This window comes from Epinephelus fuscoguttatus, linkage group LG18 (genome assembly GCF_011397635.1).
Source record: "Epinephelus fuscoguttatus linkage group LG18, E.fuscoguttatus.final_Chr_v1".
Lineage (NCBI taxonomy): Eukaryota > Metazoa > Chordata > Actinopteri > Perciformes > Serranidae > Epinephelus > Epinephelus fuscoguttatus.
In genome coordinates this window covers 34901577-34916097 of record NC_064769.1, presented here as the reverse complement: position 1 = coordinate 34916097, position 14521 = coordinate 34901577, and the positions used below count along the sequence as shown (strand labels likewise).

General features: G+C 43.9%; 1 long non-coding RNA gene across 1 annotated transcript; it reads right to left on the bottom strand.

Moving 5' to 3' along the window:
- Positions 1–8528: 8528 nt before the first annotated feature.
- LOC125906010 (uncharacterized) lies at positions 8529–8994 on the bottom strand. Its single transcript, XR_007451728.1, has 3 exons — positions 8968–8994; positions 8782–8856; positions 8529–8656 (listed from the first exon to the last, which is right to left on the bottom strand). It is a non-coding gene; the product is annotated as an uncharacterized LOC125906010 (long non-coding RNA).
- Between the last annotated feature and the right edge of the window lie 5527 nt (positions 8995–14521).

The window sequence follows — 14521 nt, the reverse complement described above, 5'->3', positions numbered from 1 at the left end:
AGGGAATGTATCACTGATTAAAAGTGGTAATGTGAGGTTGGAAGTCCGTTTCAGAGTACCTCTACAGCGCACCGTTAACCTCGTGTGTTATGCTGTTTACGATTCTGTTATCGAAATATCAAACAAGAGACAAGTACTTTTGGATTATTACTAAAAAGAAGAAGCGGTATCAGCCATGAACACTATAGAGCTGACCGGCATCCTCAATAAAAGAATCATTAACGGGACAAATTTTTTAGGAGTCCTGGCATGCGACCAACTGTCAAACCATAAAGGCACAGCGTTCCCCGCCATGCTGGTTGTGAATACACACCCCTCAAACATGCCCGGTGAACACTGGCTCGCTATTTATATTACGAAACAGAAGCATGGATATTTTTTTGATAGCTTTGGAAACCCTCCCGACAGCGACAAATTTCCATCGGGGATATACAGATACCTCGTTGAAAACTGTGCAGACGTGTATTATTCCCAGAGGCAGGTTCAGAACAACTACTCTACAGCCTGTGGACAGCATTGTGTCTTTTTTCTGTGTCATATACAAAGAGGAATTCCTTTTACAAGAATGTTAAACATGTATAGTGCTAATCTGGCACGCAATGATGCTATGGTGTGCAAGTTTGTAAACAAAATACAGCCCTCTGTATGTCGTGGATATAATTTCACATGTGTACAGTGCAGCAACATGCTGTGTGACTGTGAATAATTCTAATAAATAAAGATAGAGAGAAAGCATGATCTTCATTTAGACATTCCATTTATTTAAAACATTTGTAGAATACATTCATTTGGTCAAGAATTTAATAATAGTAATAATGAAAAATAAAAATACATTCAATTGATCAAGAGTTATAAACAAAAATACATTCAATAGGTCAAGAATTTAATAATAGTAATGATGAAAAACGATGGTACATTCAATAGGTCAAGGGTTAAAACAAAAATACATTCATATGGTCAAGAGATAAAACAAAAATACATTAAATTGGTCAAAAGTTAAAAAAAAAAACAAAAATACATTCAAACGACATTCAATAGTAAATATTAAAAATATAAAGAAATCAGAACAAATGTAACAAAATTACACACACACACACTTTTATTATTATTAAAAATCCTCCCACTGTGAAGTGTTTAGTCTGTGAGGTAGTGAACGTGTTGAAGCAGGTGTCCTTAGTGGGGCGCTAAAGCACCCCGGTGAGCCTATTACCGACCGTTTTCCCCTTGCTTTTATGGGATGAAAAACTAGGGCGTCTCCGATTCTTTTATACTCCGCTATATCCCCACGCACCTGTTTGTTAGGGATGACCATTAAAGGTATGTTTAAATGGGCTAGGGTTTTTAGGAACACGTCCCACCCCAGTGGTCTAGAAATGTCTGAAATATTGTGTGATGCAGTGACACTTTTCACCAGGTCATACAAATGAGTACCGTGGAGGGGACGGCCGTTAACAACAATTTCAGCGTTGTCTGTCCAGGATAAAACATGCTTTGAGCGGGTAATTGCATCTAGAATGTATTCAGCATTTCTCTGACTTCTTTTAGGAATGTGTTTTAACACACCCTCTAAAACCGTGTCCTTTTATGCCCATCATCATCATCATCATCATCAGGTCTGCGGTCCTCTGGTCTAATTTCGTTATCAGGCATTGCCAGGGTCAGTACAGTTTTTTCACGCTCACCCTGTCTCACCAATGCCAAATAACGCTGCAGTACTTGAGAGTATTTTTTGGCTTTTTCATATATGTCTGTGTCCGGTAGTTTCAATATGTCAGACATGGCTCGGTCAAGGTCGTTTTGTACTACCTGTCTTATGCTTGCAGTGTTTTGGTCCTGATGCTGCTGCTGCTGCTGCTGCTGCTGTTTTAACATGTCAAGCTGATGCTGAGGAACCAAAAACATCTTCTGTGCATGCTCCATATTCTTCTTTCTTAACCTCTGCTTATCAGGCTTGTGATAAATGGTATAGCCGCTCCAAGTAGTGGTAGTAAAACCCGCCGCTCTGGTTAATCCTCTTTATCTTATTTAAATGTTTAACATTTTTGTCCGCAACCAGTCTGATGATGCCTCTCTTCTTTTTTAACTGAGAGTACTGTTTTTCTGTCAAAGGGATGTTACCTCTCAACACATTTAAAGCTATTTCACAGAGTGCATCGATAAAGTCTGCGCTAGCGCCACACAATGACCCTTCTCATACCGGCGTTGCTTTATATAACAACTCCAACATGGCTAGATTCCTCTGCACGCGTGGACATTATTTAGCCCTTTGTTTGTTTTTAGGCATATAAACAACCTGCTGATTTGACAACAAAGCGGTTCTGAGCCTCAAGTGGTCTGGAGTGACAGCTTTATAATCTATGAGGAGATACCCGTATGCGGAACTAGTGGCGTCAGTAAACGCCTCTAAAAAATATTTAGTGTTTCCGGAAACATCTGTTTGCCCAGGAGTGTAACCTGATATTTATCCCTAGGGTTTTTGAACAAGACAAGGTAGTTTGTGTTTAAACTAATGGTTCTGCTAGCCTTGCCTTGTATAAACAAATTTTGAACCAGATATATACAACTGAGATTTCTATGGTGGACATATTTGGTGAATACATTCTGAACTTCTATATTGTCACTTGCGTCATTCATTAAATCGTCTATGACGAGTAGATTAGTCTTGTCCGGGGGTAATAGCTCGTCGTCACACAGGGAATCGGGTAACCCTTTAACAAAGTTGATGTCTCTTAATTTAAGGAGTTGGTCATATAAAGGTTGCCAGCATGAGTATACGTAGACCAAATTATCAATGTTATGTGAAATAACTGTAGATGCATTTTCAATAAGACCCTTGACAAAATATGTCTTCCCACAATTTGAGGACCACTCACCACCAAACTAAACGGATGCTGCAGTCTTGAGTCAAAAGAGATGTTAGTAGCCATAAGGTAGGGTGCTGTAGTCTGACAGGACTCTGCGCTTGTTATACACAACCTTGACTTTTTTGTGTACTACGTCATTTTTAAGATGAAACTTCTTTTTATCACGTCTGATGGTTTCCGCCTCTGTGATCACATGCATCTGAGTGTTCTGATTGGTCACAAAGGACTGGACCAACCCCTTAAGCGACTCGTGGGTGAGCACTGCTGCATTTTTGGCGTTAAGTGTGACACCCTTGCACTTGACCTGCGTTTTACCAAGTTTTGTGCAGTAGGCGTAACACTTTGGACCCCCAGACACAAACTCTGTGATATAATCTTCCTCTGGGAGCCCGCACACATCACCGTCATTGATCTCGTCGGTTAAGTCACCCAAGTATGAGCCTAGAGGGGAACCCAATCACCTGGGCCGGACGTGAAAATGACGCTGTCCGTGTCACAGTACAGCACACGCTCCTGCAGCCTGTCCAACAAGTCATACAGCATCAGCCTAGCATAGGCGGTGGTCATAGCCCCTATGAACACATTCACATCATTCACTCTGGACGCCTTACCATCTGCGTGACACCACTGGACAATGGCCACGTCATCGGATATAAACCCAAACTGACGCACGTCATAATGGTCGCTGAACATGAGCTGCGTGAATCTCTCCGGTTCTGTAATTAACTCGCAGGAGGGCATGTTACTCCGCATGCTGAATCTGCCCCACAATGAGTTCAGGAGAAGCTTGTTACAATTCCTGACCGCCTTGTTGACACAGATTTTGTCAGCATCGAGTAAAATCCCCTCCTTTTCATGGTAGTCGCGTATGTACTGGGCTTTCTCTGCAAGAGTAATGACATGCCGGGGTAGCCTGACGCCTCCTGCTTACACTTCAAAAACGTCTTGACATATTCCTTGAACAAGGTGTCTGTCTTGTTTGGGAAATGCCACACTTCATCAATGCAGACAATCAGGTACCCCTTCTCGACAGCTTTCTGAAGTTCAAACGAGACCCACACACCTGACAGCTGTCGCCGCGTCAGTATGCGCACAGACACTGGTCTGGTTTAACTCCGCAGCACACCTGCCACACAACGGAAACATGAGCCTTTTGTGACACCTGTAGGGCAGTACGGGGTGGTACAGACCTCTGGGAGGAAGCACGGTACACTTTACAAACCCGAAATAGTTTTCTACCGGACCAAAATCTCGGTGGATAATTTGAGGGTGTCCAACCGGTATTGTTTTTGACTGTACAGTAGGATACAGGCTTGTGAAATCGTAGTATCTGATTTTCTCATCTGCGTTATCAGCCTTGTGGTACATCTTGATGGCGTTTGTACGCCCTCCAAAAAGGGCTTGTCGTGGGTCGAGGCGTTCTTTGAGCCTGTAAGTGTTGAGGTGCGCCTGAACAGATGGGTCTGAACGTTTTAGCGCCTCCACTCACATTCCCACATCACCACCACACGCAGACCATGCACACTTTTCAACGCTGATATTTTTCACAGAATGAGTGGTACAGACTGCCATAGGGTTTTTGGTGACAGGATTCACTTCGGTCTGGGCGCAACACTTGACACATCCGTGAAAAAGCATCCCGCAAACTCGTAGCATGTGTTTGTGGCCCTGTTATACCCATCCACAAAACACTGCCCAAATTGTTGCTCACCGTGGTTCAAAGCGTGTCTAATCTCGGAGCCTTCTACCCTGGCCACGTATTCCAGCCATTGCATAGACACCTCAGAATAGGTTTTATTCTGCCGTGTGTATGCGCCTTCATACGTGAGGGCAAGGGTGTCTTTGGGTAGAAAACGCGTTTTGAAAACGCCCATGCAACTCGACGCCAGTGTCGTGAGAACGCGAGCGGGTCGAGGTCTGTGCACCTGATAAATGTCTCACGATAAATTAGACAGGCCTTGCGAAGCACTTCTACATCATTAACACAGTAGTGGCGAATTTCTGTCTGGAAATCAAAGGTTTTCTCACGGACGGTGTCATACCAGATCATGAACCTATGCTTGTCACTGTCAGACATGGTGTTGTACCCGTAATAAGAGGGTGGGTATTTCCCCACATAGTACTCGTTCGCCCTGGTGTTGAACTTGTGCGGAAAATACCCTTCTCCATGTCCTCAAAACCCATGGCAGCCGGTGTCCTGGATAAACGCATGGGCAGAAAGCTGAAAGAACTGATCCAGCGCTGCTGGAACGCCTTGTCATACATCAGGATGACCCTACTGCCACGCATGGTTACTGTGGAGGGATCCTGTTGCACAAAATATTCCAGCAGTATGTAATTATCAAACCCAGAGGCGTTGTGTGCAATAAATGTGTACCCCTTATATTTTGGCTGCGGTACCGTTTAACAAGCGTGTCAACGCATTTCAGGGTGTTGAAACAAAATTTGTTTCCCTCTGTGTCCATAGCACACACAAAGTTTGCTTCGCCTTGCCCTCGTGATAACGTGTCTCAAAATCAAAAATATGTATTTTGTGTGTGGGTTTTGTTTTTCAGCGGCTGGATAAAACATTGGTGTACAGCATCGCTCTCATTTAGGGCCTCGCCGCAGTGTGTACACTTTGGTGGCTTGCATTTATGCTGCGTTCTTGCCGCATTGTAGGTTTTACCACACTCTTCACAATATTTCACTTTGTCACACGGCGCTGCGTCGTGTTTAGAGTGAGTGTTTATGCTGATTATAGCAGTGTCTGGACTTGCAGATTCGTTTACACCCTGTACATTTTACAGTGGCCCCTGTGTGCATGTGACACTGTGTATAACAAACATTGCAGAGGTATTTACAAACGTGCTTAAACGGTTCTGTGTATGAACCGTAACAGTAGTCACACACATAGGTCCCGCCAAAGAAACCGGTTTTATTTACAATCAGGTAATAATGGTCATTGTGCAGGTACATCCACACAGTGCTGGCGTGTACAGCGTCATGGGTTTTGTAACACTGCAGGTGTTTACGCCCTGAACCATGGTGGAATACTACGATTTTTATGTTTAAGTGATGTTCAAATTTTGTGATATCAGAGAGCGACACCTTGTGGGTTTCATCAAATCCTACAGCGCTATGCAGTTGTTTAGCATACTGCATTTTATCAGTGGCAGACAAGCTTTCATTAACAAAATGGGCGACAAAGAGAGAAACAAAGACTGTTCTGAGACACGTCGTTTTCAGGGTTATACAGGTGCCTTCCTTCTTAGATAAAATTTCATCATAAGGGACGCTTCCTAGCCTCAGTCTAGAACCACCACCACTACTACCCGTGCCACGGTCACAACAAACTCCAGATCATCATCTGTCAGCGACGTGTCATTACTCTGCACAACTTGAGAGACCACCTCCAAAAACTCGTCAGCGTTATATGCGTTGTCAGAGCTTAAAACAGCCTGCACATCGCTGGCTAGAGATGGTCCTCTCAAAACCACATTTAATACACTACCTGCAGGAGAGTCCTCTAAGGCTGCACCAATCACGCATGACAACCTCTCTCTAACACCGTCAATTGCCTGGGTGATGTTATCAAGACTAACGTCTCTGAAATCGACCCTCTGGCGAAATTCGGCAGCGTTGAATCTAGGTTCACGGACACGCAACTGTGCACCGCCTGTACTGGTAGATGGAACAGCAGGTGTTCCTTCTACCGGATTTCCTGCGCCGTGTTGACAGACCATAGAGTTACTCACAGAACCGACAGCAGCATGTTCAGCACAGACCCCGCGATCACTCACATTCACACCAGAGACACTCACGGCCCCAGAACTGATAGCAGCATGCTCAGCAGAGACCCCGCGATCACACACATTCACACCAGAGACACTCACGGCCCCAGAACTGATAGCAGCATGCTCAGCAGAGACCCCGCGATCACACACATTCACACCAGAGACACTCACGGCCCCAGAACTGATAGCAGCATTCTCAGCAGAGGCTCCATTATCACGCACACATTCACACGAGAGACACTCACAGTCCCAGAACTGACAGCAGCGGCATGGTGATGCTATATTATCGTTGTCACTGTTGTTATTATTAACACCGATTTCTACAATAACATCAGCATTAGATGTAGCGGGAGTAGCAGCAACACCAGAACCTGAACCGCAAGCGAGTGATGGTGATGACGCTGATGATGATGGGCATAAAATTCTGTCTCTTAAAAACAGTGCTGTTCTCTTCTCTATCCCCCGCAATCTATTTAAAATGTATCTGGACCAGCGCATAACACTGCTGTGGCTAGCCAATACATCTGGTCCAGAGGGTGTGTTAAAACGTTCCCTAACTGTACCTGTCAAAGCACGCCGCCCCTCTGTAGTGCACTGGTACGAATCGACATTATCAGTAAATTGTGTGCTGTCGTCATCTGTGTCATAACGACCATCCCGACCTGGGTGCTCATTCGTTTTAACATTTTCCTCGGTGGTGCCATTATCTACGTTTACTTAACAATGTGCTCCTGTTTTTCTATACAGTGCGTCTACTAAGTTATTTATTGATGTTGTGATTGTGTGCTGTAATTCAATTAAGGTGCCGACGCTCTGTTTAAGCAAATGTACCTGTGTATTAAGGGCTCTGTAGCGTCGCTCGTTAGTTTTAGTGCTCCTAATCAGGTTTCGCTCGCTTGCCAGGAGGAGGTATCGCGTCTCGGCAAATCTTTTCTGACGCTGTTCGCGCCTGATTAGCCTAGCCTGATGCCTGCACCTGGTTTTGAGCAATGCGTTCTCTCTTGCTATAACAGCCACTGGGGTGGGAGAATCAGAGGGTGAGACAGGGTCGGTAATAGGCTGAGGAGGGGTAGGCGGCTGCTGGGTGGAGGGCGGGGACGTATGGCTCAATACACTCTCAACATCAGCATCAACAACTACACCTACACCTACTGGATGAGGCAGGGGGTGAGGGATAGGCCGGGGAGGGCTGGAGGGATGGCTTGGATACGCATCAACAAACACTACACTCTCATCAACATCAACAACAACACCTACTGGAGGAGGCAGGGGAAAAGGGATAGGCTGAGGCGGGCTGGAGGCCTGGCCTGGATGTGCATCAATAAATGCTATGCTCTCCTCCTCACCGTTTTCAACAACAACGTCAGCAAAAACACTGGGAGGGGAGGATATGGCGGGTACAGGTGATAATGTCAGTAAGTCGGGTAAGTTACTGTGTCTGTAATCACCAGTACTGTCTAACAGATCATCAAAATCTGGAATATAGTCAGCACCTCTTAATATTGTGGGGAGATGCCCCACACACACCTCTCCCCGCTGCGGGAGCAGAAGCAGCACCAGTATCAGCAACGCCAGCCTTCACAGGTGTACTCGTAGAAAATAGATCTTTGCTTACTTCGTGCTGATGCTGTAGGCTGGTGTTCTGTGGTGGGGAGAGCGACTCCTGCTGACTCCACAAAGCCTCTGTAGATATTCCCACGTTAAATAGCCGCCGGTGCGGAGGAGGAGGAGGAGGAGGAGATGGCCCGTGTTCCTCACTGATCGATGCCCTCTCACGCTGCTGGGCGTCCGCTGTTCCGCCGACTTCCTCTCGACCGTTAGGAAACGAGTTCACAGACTCCCCGACCTCCTCGAATGTGCCGTTGAAGCACTCCTCAACAGCCGTTGAGAGCCGATTCTACACCGCCCGATCCTAGTGCGCTCCCCGCTTCACCCGCAGATAATCCCTGGACAACCAGTAACGCAGCTACCGCGGCGCTTGTTTCTTGCGTGGCCGTCAGCTCAGGCGGTTGAGCACTGTTTATTAAAAAAAATACAACATTAACGTTATCATTATTATTAATATTATTATCATTATTAGGCTGCTATTATTATTATTATTAGTATTATTATTATTATTATTAAATAACGACGTGTCTTACGTGAGAAATCCTTGTCCTGACGGTGTAACCCTCTGGAAATTTTCAGCCGGGTAGTCCTGGTGAATCGCCCAGGCACTGTTATGGAAAAAACAAAATACAAACAAAACGATATGTTAGCAGTATTCTGTATCCGACACATATTAACATAATATTCATATAAAGTAGCGTTAAAACATTGTGTCTTACGTGTTAAACCCGCTAGAAAACTGATTGAGGGTCTCAGTGGCCTGCGCTGTGCACTGTGGAGAAAGAGGAGGTAAACAGATGTTTGCAATGATGCCGCAAGCATTCCCCCATTAATGATAAATAAAATATAAAAATAAAACAGTCTTACGGTATAAAATCTCTAGCAGCAGCAGAGGCTGGAGGGTCTGTTCTGCGCCTTTTCAACGAAAGTGAGCGTCTTTGTGCTGCAGCTGGAAAGTAATACCATTTATTTAGCTTAGTAACACACTCTTTAAAATAATAATAATAAAATACATTCATTAGATCAAGATTTAAAACGAAAATACATTCGTTAGATTTAGAATTTAATAACAGTAATAATGAAAATAAGTAATCACACACAAGCACGCACACTACGAAATGATATGTTAACTTACGGCTGCTGCAGTGGGGTGCAGGGGCACGGTTTTCAACTCCGAATCACAGCAGCTGTACCTAATGAGAAATACTTTTTTTTTTTTTTTTGTAGTTGTTGTTTTTAGAATGTTTTTTCTGAGAAAAATTAAGTATCTAGAGAGCAATGTTATCCAATATAGTTTAGGCACGCTTACCGTTAATTGAGGCCATTGTCCGCAGTAAAAGCTGTAGAAAAGGGTCCGCTGTGTTTCACGCAACCTAGACTTTTTTTTTAAAAAAAGATCCTCTGCTTGTTTCATTGGGATTTTTATACATTTGGGTAAAACAATAAAACAAACACGACACACATCATGAAACCCTGATTGGTTGTTGGTCTAGCCTTGCTGTATGATTGGCTACTGTACTTTCTTCTCGTGTTTTGCCCGGACATGTCTGAACATTTATTACACCGAACAGATGCTGCACAGCAGGGGTCGTTGTAAAACATCCGTGCATTCTTAATTCCTCTGATCTCGGACATCCCGGCGCCATGCGCAGTGGTCTGGGCTAGGTGAAGTGTTGAATCAACACTTGTCGCTACTTTCCGGCGAGGTGACGAATCAACACCTGTCGACATTTTTCCGGTGCAGGGGCGCAAGGAGGGCTTTTGATTAGCCAATAGTTAGGGTTTCATTGAAACCAGCCCCCAGAAGGAGGCGCTATGTTTAACCAATGAGAGCAGGATTTATGACGGGAGGGGCTTTTGATTAGCCAATAGTTAGGGTTTCATTGGAAACCAGCCCCCCAGAAGGAGGCGCTATGTTTAACCAATGAGAGCTGGATTTCATATGACGGTGTGGGGGGGGGGGGGGGGGAGAACCGGAAGGGGGGTGGGGGGTGGGGTGGGGGAGGGGCGGGTGTAGGGGGGGGGTTTCACGTGCACGCACGCACGCACGTCTCACGTGCACGCGCATTTCACATGCACGCGCAAAGCTGGTCCCCTTATACTACTCTTGAGAACATGTACAAGGCTCAGAGGGAAATTGGTCTGCTAAATACAACGGTTGAAAAACAGCAGCAGGAGATCCTAGCCAGGACTTTAAATGAGAATAAAGTGGGCACAGAGCTGGACCAGGTCGAAAAAGATTATGATTCTGTGCGCAACCGGCTGATAGAGGTCAGTCGCAAACTGGAAAAAACACAGGTGTTGCAGGACAAGTATAAAGATAGCGTCAAACAAGATCTAAAGCTGGAGGAGAAGAAATATAGAGTGATCGTGACAGAGAAGGAGGGACTAGAAAGAGAGCTGCAGCACTCTGTGGTTCAGGCATCGCAGCAGCGTCACACCATTACTGTCCAGAAGACTGCAAACGACGCGTTAGAGGAGACGGTGAAGTCACTCAGGCAGGAAGTGGAGTCCCTCACCCTGCAGAACTGGGAGCTTGGGACTGAGAAAAACAGACTGACAGAGGCATTCACGAAGCTTCTGCACCAGAAAGTTGTCTTAGTCACAGACTAAAAATATTGTATGAGTCGAGTTATCAGCATGTGAAGGAGGAAAACAGGAAACTGTCAGAAGCCCTGAGTGACATGAAGGTGGAGGCTTGGCACAAATGCAAAGTAGAGTCCTGGCGTGAGCCTCAGCAGCCATCGAGGCAAACACTACGAAAATTGTTTATACGAAAACGTGCCATTTTGTGTCTCTCGAACAAAACTGTGCTGTAAATGTCAATAAACAATAAATACACTATAATCACTTTAGAATTTATTTTCCATGATGTCTCTTGTAACATTAAAACAATGTAAAATTTTATTTATTTTGTTTTCAAAGAGTTTTAAACACCTTTTTGTATGAAGCGTCATTCAAAAACTGTAAAAATGGCCTGTCGCTCAGCATAATTGTTCTACTTTTACTAGCTATTAAGGCCCAAAAAAGTCAGACTATCATAAAAACATAAACTTATATATAAATCCTTAAGTGTCCTTTCATTATTTATGAATGGGTTTTAATCTTAATATATGTAAAATGTTGTAAAAAACGTCAGTTTAGTCGGGTCGCCAGGTAGTCGTCAACCCTGTTACTTTTAATGAAAACACCCCTTCTGAGATAATGGACTGCTCCGAAAGTTGCATCATCAGTGAGTGAAATCAGCTTCCGTTTGTGAACATGCTGGTGAAAAGACAAATAAGTATCCTCTTCTTTTCATGATTTTTCTTAGAGTTATATAATGTTTGACAGAGGGGGACGATCTTATTGTGTCAGCCCTGTTTCCACAAAAGGACACGTTAAAAAGATATTTGTTCGAAATTTTTAATGTACATAAATAGCATGATTTAAGCCTGTAATGAATGCACACCATGTGGTCTCATGACCTTCACCACATGGCTAGTAATGGCTGCCAAGAACATTTTAAATTAATTATGATCTGTAATTAATTAATCAATCTAATTAATCTCTTTTTTAATCTCATCTCAAAATCGCTGAGAAAAGCCCTCAACTTGAGGTATTTTCATTTAAATTCATTACATTATTGTGGCAGATGATCAAAAGATTGATATATATTACAAAAAGTGGTTTTATAGTCATATTTATTGTTTTCAACAATAGACACTTGAACACAGATGCAGTACCATGTCCTAGCCATTACATTCTATTGTTTTTGAGATTAGTCCCAATAAAGAGTGCTGCAACCTTCAGTCTCGACCACCAGGGGAGTGCTTGACTGTCATGACATGTCAGCTTCATTAAAAGCATAGCTGCAGATTAACGCAACAATAGATGTAAAAACACACAGAAACAACACATCTGTGATCAGTTCCCTAATTTTATTTTAACAGTTTTCTAAATTATTTTCCTCTTTTCCAATTTCTCGTTTTATTTCATGGAAGTGATCCTTTAAACTTAATAAAAAATAAAAGCTAATAAAATAAAAGACACCTGCTACATTCGTTACAGCTGTATCGGTTTATAGAACAGTTTTGAACAGTTAGAACAAGAGGCTGCACTGCAACATGCAAATCACTCCTTCTCGTGGCTGCCTGCGCTTTCCCTATTCTTGCGGCTGCAACTTGCGCTGTCTTATCTTCTTCAAACTACATGTAGAAACTGCTGCAGCCAATGTGCAGCCGGTGGGAGCTGCATGACAACTCAACCACCGTGATCAGTTTTTAATGTTTTATTGGGCAATAACTACTCCAGACTCTGCTCTAGTGTAATTTTGCCCTCACAGGTCTTTGCAACTGCAAAATGACATCATCCTTACTCTTAATGAACAATATTATTGGCATGCTTACTCATTAGCATAGCCAGCCTAAGCAAGCTAACTCGCTAACCCTGCTGTAAATTATGGTTTTTGTTCAATACTGAGGATTTTGTTTAACTGTACTAATTTCACTTTAGAAAACCAGCTTAGCTCTGAAGAAGCACAGACATTTTGAAAGAAGCACAGGAGCCAATATTGTCCCCCTGCAGAGCCGGAGAGCCACTGTTTTAGACGTGCGCAGTTTCAGAGCCACCATTTTAGATATGCGCGAGCTTGAGAGGACGGGGTCTCTGTCAGTCATTTTTTAATGTGGCCAAACAGAATCACAATCACCTGTCAGTCAAACACTTGTCAGTTTTAAATTCAGCCAACCAATTCACAGTAGTGGGAGTAGTCAACATTTCATCTACCTAGCTATGCTAGCGCTAGCTAGTGTCTGCGTATCAACCCCCCGATCATAATGGAATATAGTAACTCAACTACTGCTCATTTTAGAAGGACCACCACCAGAAAATGTGTTCCTTGTTTAAATTACAGCATAATTAACTAACAATGAATCATAGTAGTTTGTTTCTGGCTGCCAGCATTAACTAGCACAGCTAGCACTTTAGCGCTAGCACACACGTTAGCTAGCGCAGCAAGCATGCCAGCTAAGTTGTCCGTTTCAACTTCAAAATGTTGATAAAAACGTTGCTGTCTGTTGATACTTTGTCGAGGGGTAATGCTAAAATGGAAGGACAAGTCCGCCTGTCCAGAGGGAAGGGGCACGAAACCTCAGGGGAAGACAGTGACAAGTCCAGTTTCCCTCTGGTTCTTCTAGCTGAGGAGCAGAACACAATCTGGGTCAGATGGGTTTGAGGGAGGCTCCTTAGGGGCTTAGAGCTAGGACGCTTGTCATATTTTTCCCAGGTGGTCTCATGCCCCTGTCCTCCAGACGGGCAGACTTGTTCCTCCGGATCATCCATTTTAGCACTAATCCAAGACAAAGTATCAACAGAAGGCAGCGTTTTAATCAACATTTTAAAGTGGAAATAGACAGCTTTTCAGCTAGCTAACGCTGGCAGCCAGAAACAAGTGTCCACGATCCATTGTCCATTTGATAACCTAAAGAAATAACATGTTTGCTTGGAGTGGTCCTCCTAAAATAACCAGTGGTGAAGTTCTCTGTTGGTCCATGATTAAAGAGCTAATAAGGAGACTGTGTTAGATAGCAGGCTAGTGCGTTAGGTAGTAGAAAAGTTTTCTATTTCTGCTTTAAACAAGAACTTGTGAACGCAGGGCTAACGTTATTTTTACAACAAGGATCTAAAATATGTTTTTAGCAATCTCAGTCTGTAGAATGTACAACTGGGAGCCTGGTACTCGCGCATGCGTAGGTCTAAAATGGTGGCCCTGAAACTCACACATGCGCACGTGTAAAATGGTGGCACTGAAACTCATACATGCGCACGTCTAAAATGGCGGCACTGAAACTCACATTATGCGCACGTCTGAAATGGTGGTTCTCCAGCTCTGCAGGGGGATGTTTCTCAAAAGAGCAGCACACTGATGATGTCAGAAGGCTTGGTTGGTCCAGGAATGCCACGTGGGATGTTGATCCAGGAACATGTCCTACGTGGCAAAATCACGTCATGCCATTTTTCAAGGACCAACAATTCAGTTTCCTCATCAGATGGCACCTCTCCTCGTGTCTCAATCAACAGAGGCATAAAACAAGGCTGTCCAATCTCACCATCACTTTTCTTATTGCAGCACAGATGCTTTCAGTTCTTGTTAAAAATTCTGAGGCTGAGAAACTGAGTGTCTGGAAGAGTGACCTAGTTGTAAGTCAGCTGGCAGATGACACAACTTTACTATTAAAAAAGTGTGGAGCAGGTTCCAGAGGCCATCGAGACCATTGATCTATTTTCTAGAGC